Here is a 312-nt window from a genome sequence, read left to right as displayed (position 1 = left end):
TCAGCAGGAGAGGGATGCTCTTCCCTGCTCCTGCAAATAAATCAGCTTTTTTAGGGAGGGGGTTTGCTGTCTGGGTCTCCTCCCACAGTACACAGAAGCTCCCGCAGCATCCCTAGCATCCCCCAGCCGAGGCAGGAGACATGGATTTGGCACAGCTGAGCCTTCCCCTGGCTGTCCGAGGGATTGTGGGAATATCCCATCCCCGGGGGAGGCCTCGATGCTCCCTCCAGCACAAACCTTTCCCCTTCCCAGCGCAGCTTTCCCCCGGCCCGAGGGCACTTCGATCCCGCTGCGATCGCAGCAAAGCATCAT

Source organism: Acanthisitta chloris, unplaced genomic scaffold (genome assembly GCF_000695815.1).
Source record: "Acanthisitta chloris isolate BGI_N310 unplaced genomic scaffold, ASM69581v1 scaffold26016, whole genome shotgun sequence".
NCBI lineage: Eukaryota > Metazoa > Chordata > Aves > Passeriformes > Acanthisittidae > Acanthisitta > Acanthisitta chloris.
The sequence above is the reverse complement of the archived record's forward strand: the minus strand, read 5'-3'. Positions refer to the sequence as shown.